Source organism: Benincasa hispida, chromosome 5, assembly GCF_009727055.1.
Source record: "Benincasa hispida cultivar B227 chromosome 5, ASM972705v1, whole genome shotgun sequence".
Taxonomy (NCBI): domain Eukaryota; kingdom Viridiplantae; phylum Streptophyta; class Magnoliopsida; order Cucurbitales; family Cucurbitaceae; genus Benincasa; species Benincasa hispida.
The window spans coordinates 14,044,504-14,065,622 of NC_052353.1; the positions used below are offsets into that span (position 1 = coordinate 14,044,504).

The following is a 21,119-nucleotide window of genomic DNA, read 5'->3' on the forward strand; positions in this document are numbered from 1 at the left end:
CGTGCGGATCTTCGCCACGGCTTCCTCCGAATTAACCTGCAGCTTAATCATCTGCAACATCACCAGTTTCATTTCAAATTTGCTTCCGTCTAAGGCAGGCCTCATGACTCCTGAAGAGAAATCATAGAGGTTTGGCAATGCATAAGTCCCTAATGGGCCTGTTGCGATCGTTTGCCAATAAAATCAGATTTGCCATGACATTGTTGTTGTTTGGTGCTCCATTTCCAAGCTGCTCCGACATATCTTCTTGTCGGATTGTGGTTGCTGTCAGCGGTCTCTTAGTCTCCTTCGAAATGTTCTCTCAATCTCCGGGTTGTAGTTCGCCAGAGATTGAGAGTTCTGCAAAGAAATGACAAAAATTACCGTTAACAACTATTTTGCCAAAGTCCCCAGCAACTGGATGATCTCCGACATCACCACTCTTCTCTTGCTCCGCCGTAAAATGGAAAAGAAAACCTACGAACAGAGGCGTGGACTTGTAATAGTGATGAAGTAATCAACTGCTTAACCCCTTCTCTGAAGAATGCACTTGGTATTTATAGGGCATCAAAGGTGAAAAGCGGCTCCTTTCTCCGGTTGTACAGATGGGACAACTTTAATTCCTGACTGATGTGCTGGATAATTGTCACCGATAAAGCTGAATGTACTTTGTGACCGTTATCGACTGTCAACTTAATTTGGATCCGACTGTCGTCAGCTTTCTGTCCCATCGATCTTAATTGTCCTTTCACTCGGCTATGCCCACCATGTTGTGCTGACTAAGTTACGGTGATTCTTCTTGGGCGAATTTTTGCGAGCATGATCAACGCAAAGTCTCACGGTGAAGTTGTGCTCGACCAATATATTCCTATGATCGCAATCTTTGCATTGCGTTAACGCATATTTTGCAAAAAAAATATGAAGATCAACTGCTCTAATGCGTTGGACGCATGCGACCGCAATATTATAGAATTTATGCTTGATGGACGTAATTTAACATATTTCATCAAAGCAATCCAACATTGTTTAAGAATTTAGCACTATGATAACGTGCATTTCTACCTGTTATCACATCTTTAAAAACCATGAGGATTGGAGAGAGAGTGATCAAAGATTGAGAATCAAGGATAACGACGCAAGTAATGGTGCTATTGCTTTACTACAAAATCAGATGACCACAATGATGAACTTAATTCAAGGAATTGCGAATCAGCAGCCTAACATCACAAAGCGGGCAAGTAAACGCAATTAGTCAAAACACCGCAGGGTGTGCGACTTGCAGTGATGGGCACGCAATGGAAGAATGCCCAAAGAATTCACAATCTATCTACTTTATGAAAAATAATCCATTTTTGAATACCTACAACCCCGGGTGGAGAAACCACCCCAATTTCGCATGGAAGAATCAGCAACAGAATTTCCAATTTGTGGCTCAGAAAGAAGGGCCACTTGGATTCTTCCCGCGCAATAACAGTCAGACAAGCAATCAAGCCAGTAGCTCGCAACCACCGCAATCCTCCTCCTCGGAGATCCTATTGAAGCAGTATATAGAGAAAAATGAAACTGTGTTTCAAAGTCAGGCTACGTCCATCTGTAATCTAGAATTACAGATGGGCCAGATTGCAATTGAGCTAAAGAACAGACCGCAAAGGGCTCTACCAAGTTCAATAGAACTCCCACGCAACCCGGAGGGATCAGGTAAAGAACAATGTCAAGTCGTGACATTGCGAAGTGGAGAAACTGTGGAGGGAGAAAGAAAGAAGCCTAGCCGGATTGCTCTCATTGCTGTCTCTTATACACATCTAGATGTGTATAAGAGACAGTGCGGTGACACAAGAAGAAGAAGGAGAAAAAGAAGCAATAGAGCCAGAAGTTGCGTCCACCTCAAAGCCAACTGAGAAGGGGACCATGAAAGTGCAGTTACCACCTTTCCTGCAGAGACTTAGAAGGAAAAGAATGAAGAGGTACAGTACCAACGCTTTCTATCTATGTTAAAACAATTATATATTAACATTCCATTCAGTGAAATGATTGAGGAGATGCCTGCATACACGAAGTTTCTGAAGGAGATGGTAACCAAGAAGAGGGACACTGGTAAGTTTGCCAAGGTGGCGTTAGCATAAAGTTCGAAATCAATAATTCCACCGAAGATGAGCGATCCTAGGAGCTATACTATACCTTGTTCCGTAAGAGGACTGTACATCGGGAAGGCATTGTGTGACCTTGGAGCCAGCATCAATTTGATGCCTCTGTCGATCTTTAAGTAGCTGAATGTGGGGCAATTTGCGCCCATGACCGTGACTCTCTAGCTGGCCGATAGATCTCTTGTGCATCCAGAGGGAAAGGTGAAGGATGTGCTGATCACCATAGACAAATTTATCCTACCAGCCGACTTCATCATCTTGGATTACGAGGCCGACAAAGATGTGCCCATCATTCTGGGGCGATCATTTTTATCAACATGTCATGCCCAAATCGATGTGCATAAAGGGGAGATCACTTTGAGCATAAACGGACAGAAGCTCAAGTTCAACATCATCCATGCCATGAAGTTTCCTGACGAACAAGACCTACATGACTCAGACGACGACCAGAATTTAAATGAAGAAAGAAATTTTGGCAAAGAGAATGAAGAAGAGGATGCAAGTGCATCCATTGCTGCCTATAATGCGATCATAATAAAAACAAGCAAAGAAGGAGAGATGATCGCAAACCAAGAAGAAGAGCTAAAAAAAATAGAAGATAGAAAAACAACGCAACCGTTCCTAGTAAAACTACCAACACTGAAATTAAAGACCCTACCAAACCACTTAAAGTACGCATTTTTGGGGCCAAATAAGAATCTGCCAATTATAATTTCCTCGGAACTTAATGAAGACCAGGAGAATGCATTGATGAGCATTCTGAGGAAGCATGTGCGACCAATTGGTTGGACGCTCGCCGACATTAGAGAAATTAGCCCAGCATATTGTATGCACTGCATTCGTCTCGAAGCAGACCACAAAGCAACGATCGAACATCAGCGTAGACTCAACCCTGCAATGAAAGAGGTCATTAAAAAGGAGATCATTAAATGGTTAGATGCGGGCATTATTTATCCTATAGCAGATAGTACGTGGGTCAGCCTCGTGCAGTGTGTGCCGAAAAAGGGTGGCATAACGGTAGTCCCGAATGAAAATAATGAACTAATACTTCAAAGGACCGTCACCGGGTAGCGCATTTGCATGGACTACCGCAAGCTGAATGCGGCACAAAGAAAGATCATTTCCTCTACCGTTCATTGATCAAATGCTAAGCTGGAAATGACTTTTACTGCTTTCTGGATGGCTATGTCGGGTATAACCAGATTATGATTGCTCCAGAAGACCAAGACAAGACCACATTCACCTGCCCATATGGGACCTTTGCTTTTCATCGTATGTCGTTCGGCCTCTGCAATGCGCCAAACACGTTCCAAAGGTGCATGTTGGCCATTTTTTCGGACTATCTTGAGAACTCTGTTGAAATCTTTATGGACGACTTCTCTGTCTATGGGCACACCTATGAAGTATGTCTAGCTAACCTGGAGAAGATACTGAAAAGATGCAAAGAGAAGAATCTAGTTTTTAACTGGAAAAAATTGCCATTTTATGGTAAAGGAGGGCATATTGTTGCGGCACAAGGCTTCCCGGGACGGGTTGGAGGTGGATAAAGAAAAAATAGAAGCCATTGAAAAACTTCCACCTCCAATAAGCATGAAGGCTGTACGAAGTTTCTTGAGGCATGCTGGATTCTACAGACGCTTTGTCAAAGACTTTTCGAAGATAGCATGACCACTGAGTGCGTTGTTGGAGGTTGATAGAAAATTTGATTTTGACGACAATTGCCTCAACGCATTCAGAGTTTTGAAGAATGCATTGATTGCCGCACTCATGTTAATTGCACTGGATTGGACACTTCCTTTTGAATTAATGTGCGATGCAAGCGGGTATGCAATGGGAGCAGCTTTGACGCAAAAGAGAAAAACAATCTTACATCCCATCGCGTATGCGAGTAAGACATTAAATCCTGCTCAGACCAATTACACCACCACAGAGAAAGAGCTACTTGCAATAAGTTTTGCATTGGAAAAATTTAGAGCATACCTACTGGGAACAAACTCATCCATACTGATCATTCGGCAATAAAGTACTTAATGACAAAGAAGGGCGTAAAGCCGAGGTTGATCAGATGGGTTCTCCTCCTTCAAGAATTTGACATAGAAATAATTGATCGAAAGGAGACGGAGAACCAAGCTACGGATCACTTGTCCAGATTGGAAAACCCTGAGGTTGACCTTAATGAGTTAGAAGTGAGTGTGGTGTTCCCAGATGAGCAACTGTTCCATATTGAAGAATTGCCTTGGTACACTGACATAGTCAACTATCTGGTTTGTGGACAATTTCCTGAAGATTATACCTACCACCAACAGAGAAAGCTCAAACATGAATGCATATATTATTATTGGGATGAGCCGAATCTGTATAAAAAAAGGGGTAGACTAGATTCTGCGGCTATGCGTACCAAATGCTGCTCAACAACGTATATTATCGCAATGTCATGACTCACCATATAATGGGTACTTTGGAGGACAGCGCACCACAGCCAAGGTTTTACAGAGTGGATTCTTTTGGCCAACATTGTTTAAGGATGTAGCTGACTACGTGATGAAGTGTGATCGGTGCCAACGCACAGGTAAAATTTCATGGAAACATGCAATGCCGATGAACATCATCTTGGATCTTGAGTTGTTGGACGTATGGGTATTAACTTCATGGGACCATTCCCTCCCTCGAATGGTAAACATTATATTTTGTTAGCCGTCGACTATATATCCAAGTGGGTAGAGGCAGTGGCTTGCGCCGCAAGCGATGCGGCGGTAATCTTTCAATTCCTGAAGAAAAATATTTTCACTCGTTTTGGCACTCCACGTGCCATAATAAGTGATGAGGGATCTCACTTTGTCAATCATATGTCAAGGAGCTGCTGCGTAAATATAACATTCTCCACAAAGTGGCCACCGCATACCATTCGTAGATGAATGGTCAAGCTGAGGTGTCCAATCAAGAAATCAAGCTGATACTTGAGAAGGTTAATAAGGCCTTCGCGGAAGGATTGGGAAACAAACTCGGACGATGCATTGTGGGCATACGAACTGCATTAAAACACCCATAGGTATATTCCCTGTAATGCATGGTATTCGGTAAGGGCATGTTCATGCCTCTTAGAGCAGAATACAAGGGCATTGTGGGTAGTGAGAAACTGAATTTGACTTTGGAGATCAGGAGAAGCGAGAAAAATTTAATGGTCGAGCTAAAGAATGAGGATTAAAACGGCATATGAGAACACAAAATATACAAGAGCGCACAAAGCGCTTGCACGACAAAACACGCAGTAAAAATCTCATGTTGGGACAAAAGGGTCTTGCTCTTTCAATTCCACGGCTACAGCTCTTTTCTGGCAAGTTAAATCGCGCTGGGTCCAGACCTCATCATTAAAGAAATATTCCAACATTGATGCGATGGAGCTAATTACTGAGACGGGAGCCGTACGGTTAAAGTTAATGAGGCAGCGAGTAAAAGCATTATCACGGAGAAGGGCTGGCATTCACCAAGTCGACTTCGTGGAACTAAGAAACTTTGAATAATTAAAGAAGTAGGTGGTCCCTACGTTATCAGACGATCGAACTCATCAGGACGCAAGTTTTAGGAATCATGGAATCTTCAACTTCTCTACTACTCTTAATTTCATTACACTATATCTTTTCAGCTTTATCTATTCTTAATTCTTAAAAAAAAAAAAAAAGGAGGAAAATTACAGTAAAAGAATGTTGTTTTGTTTTTAAAATTATTTGACCCTCTCACTGTTTCTCTTATAACGATCGAGGCATAGGATTGTGGAGTGTTACACGAAGAAGCAACGTATCTTACTCCGTCACCGCAATCCAACGAAGATAGATCGCCGCAAATAAGGATGCATCAATACACAATGCGGGCGACAACGCATATTTAGGGTTGTATTCTTCCTTCACTCTATTTCAAATTTGCACATCGCATCGCATTTTAGTCTTAAAAGTTTTATCACCACATCCTATTTGATTACCACAATCATTTAATAATTGATGAATTTAGTAAGTTACCGCATGCCACTCTTTTCCAATTATGATTTCAATGATGAAAAAAATACTTCTATTCCTTTCGTATATACTAGAGTCAACTTAATTTTAAGATAGTCACCTCACAAAATATTTCTATAATTAGGGTCTGCTAGCTTTCTTTCAAACTCTCTTTACGAAGCTTTCTACGAAAATCGCATGACTTCTTTCAATCTTTTGGCAATGAGGACATTGCCGCATTTTAAATTTGGGGTGAGGTATTTATTTTCGACCTTCCTATTTTTGACTTGCTTTCTCTAAAACAAATATTATATATATATATATATATATATATATTAGAATAACAACTCCACTGTCAACGCAATGGGGAAACCCATGTTGATAAGAGTTAAGTTGTGAAGGGCACTTACCGTAGTTGGATGTCGCATGACACACGTGGGGGAAGCCCAAAACAAAATTAAGTTGCCAGGATCAACACATAAATATAATGACTGACAACTCCACTGCCAAGTAGGTATGAGTTTAATCTGAGAAGAGCGCATTACTCGTAGTTAGATGTCCGCATGACACACGTGGGGCAGGCCAAAATGAAGCAAGGCACTTGGATCAGTGCAAGGTCAGAAAAAATAATAATGTCAAGAAATATGCAAGGATAAAATCATTTGCACCCTGGTGGAAAAGTTTCCTTTTTGAAATAAATCATCGCATGTCCCAGAATTTAGTAAAGTTCTTTTGAAGGTTAAGCTTGCGGTCCCTAGGTCTTAGAAATATTTTAAGAGGAGACTTGAATAAGACTTAAGGAAATTTTGGTATATAGGTTTTGAATGAAGTATCCTTGAGAAATCTAGGAAAAGAGAATTGCGGTCGACTTGCTAAAGGAAATCTTTAGCTTATGCTTGAGAACAAGCATTGTTTAAACTTGGGGGTGTGATAACGGGCAGAAATGAACGTTATCATAGTATTAAGTTCTTAAACAATACTGGCTTGCGTTGATAAAACATGTTAGATTGCGTCCAAAAAGCATTAAATTCATAATATTGCAGTCACATGCATTCATTGCATAGAAATAGTTGATTTTTATATTTTTATGCAGAATATGTGTTGACGCAAGGCGAAAAGAGTGATCATAGGAAATCATTGGTCGAGCGTAGCATTACCGCAAGATTTTGCGGTGATTGTGTTTGCAAACATTTGCTCAAGAAGGATTGCCGCAACTTGGTCGGCGCAACATGGTGGGTGCATCTGGGTGAAAGGCATAATTAATCACGATGGAATAGCCGATGACAGTCGAATCCGAATTAAGTTGACAGCAGCTAACGATAACAAGTACATTCAACTTTTCGGTGACAAATATTCGGCACATCAGTCAGAGAATTAAAGACGTTCCATCTGTGCAATCATGAGAGAGAAGCCACCTTTCACCCTGGAAGTTCTATAAATACCGAAGGCATCCTTCAGAAAAGGGGTTCACCAGTTCAGCAGTTCAGAGAGTTAAAGAATTTTTCCTTAAATAGTTTAGCCTTGTTCTTATATTTCTTTTATTTTAAGGCGGATGCGAGAGAAGGAAGTTGTGTCGACAGAACGTTCTGGTATGCTTGGGAGAGCGCCGGAAGCTTCAAGATCAGAGAGAGGGCCAGCTCTTGTGAAAACAAGAATATCTTTTGAACCGAATAGAGATTGCCAATGTAAAAGCCTCGGTTAGCAAGGGATTGCTACCAGGCTCTCTACCTTTATCTTCCATTGTTATTTTGTATTCAAACTCATTTATAAAAATGGAATTAACTTCTCTATATTTGTTCACTCACTGTTATTTACGCATGAGTAGCTAAATCTGTTGAATGGGTTGAGAAGAACTTAGCTAGCATAACTAGGCATCTTCATTCCATGCGATTATCTTGTATTATGTATGCTTCATTCGTCCATTAGAGATACTTGGAAGGGTAGTCTAAGAACAAGATCTAGGCTTGGGAAAGTCAGATTAGAATCTAAGCTCGAGAGAGTTAGATTAGAACATATAATCAAGAGATAGAAGCTTAGGAATAAGCACTATTTGCTATTAACGCATCGCATGCATCCTAGAGATAGGATATGATTGTGTGCGGTCACCTTTGTGCATCTTGCATCATTGCATAGGAAAAGAGTAGAGACTTAGAAATAAGCTCTATGGACACTTTTGCATTCAAACACATGCGTCCTAGACTTAGGAGCACTGCATTTGCATTGGAAATGACTTGTTGTGCATGAGTGTAGTATGATCGCATAGTCTAATGTATTCCCAAATAACGCTAGCTAAAGACCTTCTCAACCCATTCATCCTCATACTCAGTGCATCTATCACAATTTCAAACTTTTCTCAAATCCGCCGCAATTGTTAATTTTCCATTACCACAATCAACAAAACCAAACAACTATTTGAGACACCAGTTACCGCAAAGTTTTCCTAAAAATTACCACCGCATATTGTTTTCCAAATCCATGAGTTCGACCCTGGACTTACCAGAAAACTCAGTGTGGTTTACACTGGGATTCCACTAAGAAAACTTGATTGCTCAACGCAATTCCATCACCGCATTTCATCCATAATTCCACATCATAAAATAACGCATTAATGATCAAAATGGGCAGTCGTAAGATAATATTTAGTTTAGTAGTCAGTGGACAAAAAGAACGAACTCGTACTAAAAAAAACATTATTACTTGGTGATCCTTCACAAGGTGGTTAAAAATAGTCAACTAAAAACAATCAAAAGTTGCCATGGATTTTGGAAGCAATCGTTGAGGAGACCTAGATGACAATTGTTGATGATAGTAGTTTCAAAGGAGTTAGTTGCAATCTTTGAAACTGAAAGTGATGTGATAATCCACAAATTTTGCTTCAATAAGAGCCAAAGGGAAAGATTTTTGAGGTTTGCTAAGAAGGAGATTGATAACACTTTCAATAAGAGATTTTAGTGCTCCCATCTGTTCCACTATGCAAAAACTCTATGTGAGGATTTGGCAAACAGACTAATGTTTCAATGGCTAAATCGAAAAAGAGAGGGTATTGACGAGGCAGGGAGGGAGAAACCTCAATGGGTCAAAAAGAAGGAGAAAATGTTACCACAAAATTGGATACAGAGCACGAAGGGCGGGAGACTAAAATTTTACTTCGGTTTTTTTTAGATCTTTTAATAGCTTTCTTGATAAAATGCTATGCTTACATGCTATAGAAAGTGATGTTTGTTGTAATATCTCTAGGTGAGGATCAATGGCAGAGGTATTGACTTGCCTTGATAATTTTGGTGAAGGGGATGGGAGTTCTTGAGAGAATTGTTTTAGGGAGGAAGAAGCAATGTAGAGAGGATTTTTTTAAAACTTATTTCACGTAATGAAATTATTACCACTCCTCTGGATCTTTCAAAATATGACAGAGTGAAGAGTAGTTATCAGATAACTCCCTTCACATTACGTAAAATAACTCCCTTGGGAGTTATGTTACTTTTAACTATATTAAACATAATATAATTAAAATAAATTATGTATTATATCATATATAATATATAACCTATAGTTTATATTATTTTATATAACCTATAGTATTAATATGAATCATATTCATATTAATTTAACTCATAGTATTTATATGAATCTCATTAATATAATTAATACTTGAATCATACTCAAATATTTATTTCTCTAATTAACTTTATATTATAATGTATACAAATCCATTCTATTAACTGTATCTCTTACAATTAATTCCCTTTAATTAATTTAAACAATTCAAATTAATAAAAAAAATTAATTGATTCTCATTAACCCTTATTGAGCTAGCAAGAGGACCTTAAGGACCTACAGATTACAAGCTCCAATAATATGAGATTAACTAATTAAACTCTTTAATTAAATTAATCAATTTATTAATTGTTAGTCACTCCACTAAAGACCGACAACTGCACTCTTCGTACTGTAGATATATTTATGTGTTCATTGAATATTACCAGTCAACAGTAAGTTGACCCCTCACAAATTGTTCGTAACTACAACTTGGTCAAAATTATCGTTTTACCCCTGTAGTTACATCTAACTCCTTAAGTGTCATTGATAATGAACAAATAGTTTATAGTCCAACTATAAATTAACCCCTCTTGGTTCAATGAAAGGGTGAGACCTCATTGTTCAAGTCCCGAAATCAACTATTAAGGGAGTAATTTATTTACTTTTCTTGTCTACGAGAAGGATTGAATTTCATCTTATCTAGCTGTGTTCCTAACTCCATTCTTGAACAAATCCCCAAAATGGTTAGCATATTAAGTCGGCGAAACAGACCACTTTCATCCATACATATTAAAGGATTGCTCTCATAAATAGGAGTTCACAACTCACTCAAGATTAAGGTCAAGTCACCTATGGTCATCCTAGTGAAAAGGTAGTTTCTACAAACAATGGGGTTATACTATAAACTAATCATTTCGTGGTTCGGTCTTATATAAACTCCTTATACAAGATATCTTCACCTATATGTCTCCACATTAACAATATGGATCATATCTTCTATAACACATACAACTCATGTAATAGTTATCAAGCGGGTCATATGCTCAGTATCACTAAGATGGCATCCAACCTTAACCATATACTTCAGACCTTTTAGGTTATTACTTGAACATGATCCACTTGTATGTTTACCACATACTGTTCAAGTTATATTAAACAATCTTAGGCCTTCGTTTAATGGATCAAGTTAATATTATCTAAATGTCAAATAAAATACTTCTTATTTTATTAAATAAATAATTTGTATTTACAAATTACAAACTACAAGATTGACGAAATTTAGGATACTAAATCCAACAGTAACTACAAGGGTAAAATGGTAATTTGACCCAAAATAGTTATGAGCAATTTTTTATGGGTCAACTTACTGTTGATTGGTTATATCCGTGGATACAAAAATATATTTAAAGTGCGAAGAATGCGACTTTCAATCTTTAATGGAGTGACCGACAGTTAATAAATGTTGATTAATTTAATTAAAAAGTTTAATTGATTAATCTCGTATCATTGAAGCTTATAACCTGTAGGTCCATAAGATCCCATTATTAGCTCACTAAGTATCAAAACAAGGAATAATTGTGTTTTCGAAAATTTGAATCGTTCAAATTATTTATGGAAATTTAAGTTATTAATTATATTAGTATGATTAATATAATGTATAATATATACTGATACATTATAATATATAGTTAATGATGCTTTTTTTTTAATTAAAACTTTATAATATGTGAGAGATAAATATTTGAATGAGATTCAAAATTATTTATTTAAATAAGACTTATATAAATATTATAGGTTAAATTTAATGTGAATATGATTCATATTAAAACTATAGGTTATAAGAGAGAGTTGCATTATAATATGATTATAATGCATATTATATGGTTTGTTAATTAGTTAACTAACCATATAATATACATATTATATTATTAATATTTGAATAATATAATTATAACCCCCATGATATGGGAATTATTTGGCAAAACATGAGAGGGATTTATTCCTCGCTCTTCTCTTTAATATGTTTTCTTTGTAAAACACTTAGGAAGAAGATTTCTCTGAAAAATTCTAAGAAGTTCTCTCTCTCAATACCAACACCTCTCCCCCTGTAAAATTTCTTCTGCCAAAAGCAACAAAGAAGGAGCCTACATGTCCTTTCCTTATTATAAAAAATAACAAGTTTACTACTTGGTGGTGTCCATCTTGGAGGAAGAGTTCCAATGATTCGACAGAAGGTTTGTTTGTGATCTCGGAGGAAAATTTCGTGAAGAATTCTTGTTCATCAAGAATAAGTTTCCTCTTCTCTAATTTCTCTGTAGAAAGTATGCTTAAGCTTCTTGTATATTTATCCTATTAATTAAAGCATGTGTTCTTTTTTCCCCCTCAATTTTTTCACTATACATAAATTCAATTCAAATTGTACGACGTTCACACTTCCGTGAGGAATTTGATTCCTTCAAGAACAAACCATATTTCACCAAAACTTTACTATACTTAGGATCTTGAAGAAAATAACGACATTACTGTATAATAAATTTGTTCGAAAGATAACCTGACATACTTGTTTACAGAGGCATTACCTACCGCAACCTTTGAAAAATTCGTGCACAACATTGGAATGCGGTGACTCATAGATCTCAAGCGATGTTTCCATGAGGGGGAGCAAATACATTGTATTATTTTAGGAGTATTAGATTATATGAGATACGTATTCTTTTTCCTTTATTAGGATTTTTTTCCCATTGGGCTTTCCCTCGTAAGGTTTTAATGAGACATATTTCATATATAATGGGTATCTAAGGGGAAGTGTTATAAATATTATAATATAGGTGTTAGATAGATGTCTAGCTTAGTGTCCAAAAAACCAAATGACATTCTCTCACTAACTCCATATGGCTTTATACATGTTGTCCATATGTCCTACAATTACACTCTCTTGGTGTCCATGTAATACCACATCCTAATTGCCAAATTGACCATAAATAATGACATTTGGTAGATTGTAAAAAAACACTTATTCGTGAAAATTAATGAGAATTTTGGAGAGAGAATAAGAAAGGAGAGATTTCCACAAATTTCATAATTTCCATGATTTTCTTTCTATAAATTTTCTATATTTTATTTTATTTGTTTATTTTAATATTATAATTCTTTGATAATTGTACCTCCTCAATTTTACAAATCTGTTATATTATACCATCACCTTTAATTGTTTGTACCTTTTGGATTTTCATCTTATTTCTTTTGGATGTATTTTAGAACATTTTATAAAGGGACATTGCTAGAGAAGAGATGGAAAAAAACAAATCAAGTAAACTAATACCATGGACAATTAAAAACAACTATATTTGTATCTTTATGGTTTTTTTCAATAATTCTTTTACTTCTTTTTAATTTGATATAATTTTAGACCTTTTTGGCAAAGATGATAATGTAAATAAAATTTTGTATCTTTTGTTTTTACAGTATTAATAATTAAAATTTTGAATTCATGCAAACCATTTCAATGAATAAATGGAGCTTTCAAAAAATTTATTCAGACCATCATCTATTAACAAATAATTTTATTTTTGTTTTTTCATCGAACTTTATTTTTAAAATGTCATAAGAGGATTTCTTTTACAAGAGAGCTTTCCGAAGAAGATGAAAAATTAAAGGTCTCTCCATTTGCAAAGGAAATATTGAATCATATCAAAATAGAGCCTTGAGAATCTAAACATTTTCTTTTTCATTGATGAAGAAGTAACATTGTTATTAATTCAGAATATTTGTAATAAATAGTAAAATAAGAGAAAAAATCTAAAAATATATTCTCTCTTTAAAATATTTGCAAATATAGAAGTATTAACTAGTTAACCTTTGAATTTTTTCTAATTTCCAATTTCATCCTCCCTTATCTTGTCTTGTTGTATACTTTTTTTTTTCCTTCCTCCGGTTTTGCTTCTTCCCTTTATTTTTTTTTTATTTTCTTTTCTTTCTTCGATTTTTCCTTTTTTTTTTAATTTTCTTTCCTTTATCCGATTTTTACTTCGTTCTTTTTTTCATAAGAATTATGAGACTGAGTTTCGTACCCAAGACTTGAAAGTATCCAATTCATAAGTGACTTAACACCAACAAGTCAATTATCAAATTTGATTATTATAACGAAACATTAAATATAAATAGCAAATAAAAATGGATTTGAAAGAAACTATTTTTTCTAGTCCACAAATTCGCACTAGAAACATTTCTTAAAAGTTTGAAATAAGAAACGAGAATAGTTATTAAACAAGTTTATTTCTCAAAAAATGAGAAATGTGAACGATATCAAACATGCCAAAAAAAAATTCTTTTTATAGGACTTTAAGAGTATGATATCTATCATAAATAAACTTGAAAAGTGGCACAGATGACCCAAAATGAAGGGCACAAATTAAAATATTTATGTATCCGTGTACCGTAATATTCGTGTATTGATAATGACAATTATTAGTGATAGAACTTAGGTAGATATCAGTCATATTCATGTATTAGTGATATGGAATTTAGGTAGATATTCGTGGTAGAAGTCTATTAATGATAAAAGTCAATTATTGATAATCATGATAAAAGTTTCTCAATAATAGTCACTGATAGCTTTGAGTATTAATCTTGCAAAATTGATAGTCACTAATGAAAGTCTATCCGTGATAGCCACTAATATTTTCTATTATTTATAGCTTATTCTTTGATGATTTTTTTCACAATTAATATCCACTTATAGAAGTTTATCATTGATAGCCAAATTAATGAATTTAATTAATAAAGTTTAATCTCGAACTAAAGTGTAAGTGAAATGTCTAGAAGTTATCACTACTAGCATCTTATTAGTGATAGAAGCTATCAATGATACTGATAACATGTTATTTGATGGAAAAAAGGAATGACAGAAGTTATCTCTAATAACATGTTATCAATGATAGAAGCTATCACTGATAACTACGATATAAGTGATATCAGTGATAGAACTTAGGTGATATCTATTTATCGACGATATCAATGATACAAAAGTTCATCATTGATAGCCACTGCTAAAAGTTATCGGTGATAGCTAGTGATTGAAGCTATCAATGATAGTCATAACTGTCAGTGATATCTGTATATTAGTGATATGACTTAGGTATATATCAATAAAATGATGATGTTGATGATATTGATGATATGACTTAGGTTAATATCAGAGATAGTAACTTATAGACCTCTTATTGATAGACTTTTATCACTTATAGCTTTAAATGTTAATTTTTGAACGATGATAGTTTCCTTTCAAAAGTTGATAACTACTTAAAAAAGTCTATCATTGATATCCACTAATAGCCTTAGGTGTTAATATTTCAACTTTGATTCCAATTAATTAAAGTGTATCAATGATAGCCATTGAAAACTGATAGTAACTTGAAAGGTAATATTTCAAGTGTTATTATTTTAAGGTTATATTAATATTTCTCAAATTAAAAACTACCACTAATAGCCGCTATCAATGATAGCAACTAATAGTAGCTATCAGTGGCTATCTGATAGATGCTATCAGTGATAGTTTTCAATTTGAGAAAATCGGAAAAAGAAGCATGAAATAGAGCGATGCTTGAGGGCTTTTTAGTACTTTACCTATATAACTATCACTGATATCTGGGGCTAATTTTGTATTATATGCCTAATATATTTATCTTTGTTCTACATTTTTTTATTATTTTGGGTCTGATTATTATTTGTGCAACCAACCCATTAATTTATCCATTATATTTCAAATCTAAATTGTGGTGAAACAAATTTATATCGATGTTAAGAATTTTCATGATGACACGAGCCCACATGAGACAAAAAAATTAGTAATTTGTGAACAATTGAACTAATAAACCATTAAGATGAATTAAAATCGAGGTTGAAAATTTACAGAAATAGCACATTGAAGTTTTCATTTTACAAAACTTGCTTCTTTTTGAAAATTCATTCATCAGTTTTTCTTGGTTCATCTTGGACGAGATCAACCTCCTATATTTACTTTAAAAAAATTAACTTTTTCTAATTTATCGATTGTTTTAGCATTTTGGGCCTTTCTATGTAGACATACAAAAAATTTTATTAATTTTTCCAGATATTATGTAATCTAATCTTATACCAAATCTTATATATATTCAAATTTTCTCCCAATTTGATTATCTTTACCAAATATTATATCAAAATTTTTATGTAATTTTTTAAATCTTTAGCCCAATTTCTAATTTTTAAATCAGTTTACTAATTATGCAAATGGATTTTTTAGATGGATCCCAAGTGTTGATTTTGATTTTTACATTTTGGTAAAGATTAAATTTTCCAAAAAAAAATTAGGTAAGCTATGGAAAATATATAAAATCTCTGTATTAATTAGATTAGCATTGAGATCAGTGAATTCTCGAGCAGATTAATATCTTACCTTTTTCTCTTTTCTTTTTCTTTTCTTTTTTTTTTTTGGAAAATTTAAGCTTTTCCAAAAGTTAAAAATCAAAATGCAATCATCCGTCCTAAAAAAATCTAGGAAATCTTGAAATTCATATAATTGTAAAATTTTGAAAAATTACATAAGAACTGAATATAATATTTGGCAAAGATAACCGAATTTGGAGAAAATTTGAAAATATATAGGATTTGGTATAAGATTTGGGTAGATTACATAATATTTGGGAAAATCAACTTAGTGTTTAATCTACAAGATGCAGGGAGAAAGGCCAAAATGACCAAAACAATAAATAAGTTAGAAAAAGTTTATTATTTGACTAAGTCTTGGTGGCAATCTCACTCGAATGGAACCAAAAATTGTTTGAAATTTTTTTACAAATGGTGCTAATTTTTGTAAGATGAAAACTTGAACACGCTATTTCTGATAATTTTCCATTAAAATCATATTGTCCACACAGTTCATATAATTTCCATCAGTTTTGCAATTTCACTAACTATGAAGATATTTTAATCGAAAGTAATCATTTAAAATCTAAATTGGAAGGAATTTAAATATGTGACAAAGAGGAATTGAGGGTTTTTAATTAGATCCGTTAATTAGATGGTGATTGATTTGATTAATGATAAAATTAAAAAAAAAAAGTTAACAGAATATTTTGTGAATATATGCGGTAGAATGTTGATTTGTATTATACTAACTAAACTCAAATCATGTTGATGGGCCAAACACTCCCTTAAAATTTGATTTTGTCATGTCAAACTCAATTGATATACGAATGTGTTAGCCACTAATATGTATGTGGTTTGAATTTCCCTACCTTTATTATACTAAATAAAAAAAAATCGATTTCATGCTTAAGTGGAACAATTAGATTTGGATATTAGAATACTATTATTTTATTTTCTTATTTGTTTTTTTAGAGTTGGAAAAATAAGTTCTCTTTATTTTTTTATATTGTGTATCTTTTCGTAGGATCGATTTGTATGCATTTTCTTATAAGCCTCCAGTATAAAAAAATTCTCACGTTTTCATATAATTTTTATGTATTTTTATTCAATTGTAATTAAATATGTATATTTGGGATTTGAAGAAATTTAGAAAAGGAAGATTTTTTGTAAGATGTTTAATTGGAAATCAAATCTAAATTTAATCATAAAAATCAAGTAATAAACATTTGCACATACCCTTCCAACTATCATAAAAATGGGAGATCTATAAAAGGAAAAATAAGATTAACATTGGAAAATGCAGTTGTATAACTATTTTTCATAAGCAAAAGAAATTCGTTTGGCATTAGAAGGGAATTTTTTTATATAGAAAAATCATAGATTTTTTTTTTAAAAAAAAATATTTATGAAAATTAACTTTTAATTCGCTCTCATAATTTACAAGGTATCAATTGAGTAGGTCATAATAGTTCAATCAGTATTTAAGAGATGGATTGATTTTTAACTTATTAGCGTAATCGATAACTAATATTCATTAATGTGCTAAGAAAATTTTCATTTCTAGATTTCAATTATATTTTTGGACTTTTTAACTTTTTTTTTCTTTTTTTAATCTCTTCTCTCTTCTCAATCAATTTGGTGTTTATATATCAATTTAAGTAAACATTTTAATAAGTTATTATTGATTTATTAAAACAAATAATTATATTAAGTTTATTAAATGTTGACAACCGCCTATGCGATCAACTCTAGCGAAAACCACCCCGAATGTCCGATTTCAGTAATGACCACCTTCGATGAATACATCCAATGGTCAACTCTATCGATCACCTGCACAACCAACTTCGATGACTAACTCCAACGAAGAATACCTTTGACCCCCAATTTCGACACTAGCTCCAACAACTCCTTTCGGCGGCCAACTTCCAATGATCACATTCGACAACCAATTCATAATGTTTTAATAGTATTATGTCATGGTAATTTGGCATTAATAGAAACATTGTTTGAGTATAATAAATCAAACAACCTTGCATATAAAAACAATTTTGAAACCAATTTGTATAACATTTTGAAACATAAGAACCAAATGGAAACTAGACCCAAAACTATGAAACAAAAAAATATATTTTCTCTCTTTCTTTCATATTATTTTTTTATTAATTTAATTCTTAAAAAAACGAAACCAATGAAATTAACTAAATCCTCACACTCGTAAACTTTAATTGTTAAAATTGGGGTGTATGAACTAGGAGTGATCATTGAAACTGCTAAAATCGAACCGAATGTTAAACCGAAATGAAACTGGATTGATGTGGTTCGCTTCAATTTGATATGAGTCCCAAACCGAACCGAATCGAACCATGAACCTCTAATATAAACCGTAGGAAAAATAGACAAAAAAAAAATCTAAGTAAATAATTGTTTTTTCAGACTTTTAAATATAAAAAGAAAATAAACTCCAATATAAACAAAATAAATTTGAGGTGGTGAACTTACAACAACTTAACAGGTTTATATGTAAATTTGATTAATATATTAATATATATTTTGGTTTTTGAAGATTAATATATTGAAACTAATTACCATATCAATTGAAAGCAATTGATAATAATGTTGAATTGGTTGGATTTTGCTTATAAAAAATTTAAATCTATTTGAGTAATATATCTCCATGTCTAATATATATCCTATCACAACAAAACAACAATTTAATCCTTAATCAACTTTTTGTTAACAAAATTAAATACCCTTTTTTTCCCGAAAATTTTAATATATTAAAAGATAAACCCAAAATAAAAATTACTTAAAACATGGGCCAAGACATCTTTTTATGCTAATATATGATTTATATCCTCAAATGTACTCTTTTTTATAATAGTAGTAATAATAATAATGATAATAATAACCTCGTTTTATTTTTATTTTTATTTATTATTTTTTTCAATTAGATTTCTCTCTTGTGATATTTAGACCAAGAATAGGAAACATATTTTTAATCTTAATCCTATAATTTTCCATAATCTAATCTTCCACCTACACAAAGATTTTGATTTTGGGTTAGGAAATGGATTCCTAACAATGTAAGGAAATATTTGTGTTTATATTCTCGCATTCATCACTTCTTTTCATTCACCAAAATCACTTTCTTTCCATCAATCATAATTCCTTTCAAGTACTTTTATTTTCCAATTTTTTTCTCTCTAAACTCAGCAACCAAGATAGTCGGCGGTGGGTTTGAGCTCAACCGTAATGAGGGCGGTGGGATAAAGAACTATCCCGGAGAGCTTACTTGTTATGTGCTAATAACTTGTATTGTTGCTGCCATGAATGGACTTATCTTTGGTTACGACATCGGTATTTTTGGTAATTATTTATCCTCGTATTCTTTTTATTATTCTCTTATTTTTCTTTCTCCTTATAGTCTTCGTTCATTCCATTTTTCTTTTTGTTTTCGTTGATTAGGTGGTGTCTCCTCCATGGCTCCGTTTTTGCAAAAAAAATTCCCATCTGTTTATCAGAAAGAAGCTCTAGATACTTCTACCAATCAATATTGCAAGTTTGACAGTCTTACTCTCACCATGTTTACTTCTTCTCTTTATTTGGCTGCTTTTTTGGCATCTTTTGTAGCCTCTTGGATCACCAAAACTTTTGGTCGTAAGAAGTCCATGCTTCTTGGTGGCTTTGTATTCTTAGTTGGTGTTGTCGTTAATGTTGTTACTCAAAATATCGCCATGCTCATCATTGGACATATTTGTTTAGGCATTAGTGTTGGGTTTTCACTTCAATCTATTCCACTTTATGTTTCAAAGATGGCTCCATCTAAATATCGAGGTTCTCTTAATGCTGTTTTTCAATTTTCCATTACAATTGGTATTCTAGTGGCTAATTTTGTCAATTATGGTACTGCTAATATTCATGGTGGATGGGGGTAGAGGGTAAGTTTGGGTGGTGCAGTCATGCCTGCATTATTTATCATTATCTCAGCTTTATTCCTTCTGGATACTCCAAACTCAATGTTAGAAAGGGGTGAAGTAGAGAAGGCAAGAGCCATGCTCCAACGTATTCGCGGTGTGTCTGAAAAGGACATAGAGGCAGAATTTCAAGATATCATGGCAGCAAGTATGGCTGCTAAAGCAGTCAAACATGCTTGGAAAAATTTGAGAGAGATAAACTAGACCACCACTAGTAATGTCGATTCTAATTCCATTTTTTCAACAATTGACCGGTATCAATGTGGTCATGTTCTATGCTCCTGTATTGTTCAAGATAATTGGTTTTGGAGACAATGCTTCTCTTCTTTCATCTGTCATTACTGGTGGGTGGTATTAGTACTCTTACAACTTTTGTCTCTATCTATGGCACTGATAAGTGGAGAGGAGGATCTTTTTCTTGCTTGGTGGAATCCTCATGTTCATTTTTCAAGTTATTAAATTTTTTTTCTTTAGTTTTATTAGTTTTATTTAATTATTAAAATAATAAAAGTTATTTTATATGCATATTTTTATTTGGTTTTCTAAAACAAAATTTAGCCAATAATATATTTTCTCTGGACTATTTTGATTCTGATAAAAAAATGGCATTTGTAGATTTTGGTTGCTGTGTTTATTGCTTGGAAATTTGGAGTTTTTAGTGAGGTTACTTTTCTACCTAAATGGTATGTCAATGTCGTGGTATTGTTTATCTGTATTTATATTCAAGCCTTTGCATGGTCTTGGAGGCCTTTGGGATGGTTGGTTCCAAGTGAAATTTTTCAGATTCGAGCTCAAAGTGTAACCGTCTCAGTGAATATGTTCTTTACTTTTTTGATTGCTCAGATCATCCTCACCATGCTTTGTCATATGAAATTTGGATTGTTTTTTTCTTTGTTTTCTTCGTGGATCTAATGACCCTATTCGTCTATTTCTTCTTACCGGAGAAAAAGGATATCCTTATTGAAGACATGTCCTATGTTTGGAGACAACATTGGTTTTGGAGTAGATATATGCCTCAACAACTTGTTAAATTTCGTCCTCAAATTTAGGATTTGAAGTCTCAACCTTATTACCATCATTTTTTTTTCTTC

At 33.7% G+C, this 21,119-nt stretch overlaps 1 pseudogene; it reads left to right on the top strand.

Annotated features, from left to right (window-relative positions):
- The first annotated feature begins 194 nt into the window (after positions 1–194).
- LOC120077224 lies at positions 195–21,077 on the top strand (annotated as a pseudogene).
- The last annotated feature ends 42 nt before the right edge of the window (positions 21,078–21,119 follow it).